The following is a 205-nucleotide window of genomic DNA, read 5'->3' on the forward strand; positions in this document are numbered from 1 at the left end:
CCACAGGTTTTTTGGGGGAGTTGCCACACCAGTAAGACTGGGACCATCTGGAAAATTAAAGTGTTTTATTTAGCAAGTGCAACTTTGCCCACATCTGTGGCTGCAGGGCCTCTGCAATGTGAGCTCTGCCACAAGTCCCGCCATGGGAGTCCCAGCTGCCCCCCGCCTGTACTGGGCATCACGGCAGTTCAGGGCGGGGGGCCCA

The sequence above is a fragment of the Phaethon lepturus genome, unplaced genomic scaffold (assembly GCF_000687285.1).
Source record: "Phaethon lepturus isolate BGI_N335 unplaced genomic scaffold, ASM68728v1 scaffold39661, whole genome shotgun sequence".
In the NCBI taxonomy this organism is placed as follows: domain Eukaryota; kingdom Metazoa; phylum Chordata; class Aves; order Phaethontiformes; family Phaethontidae; genus Phaethon; species Phaethon lepturus.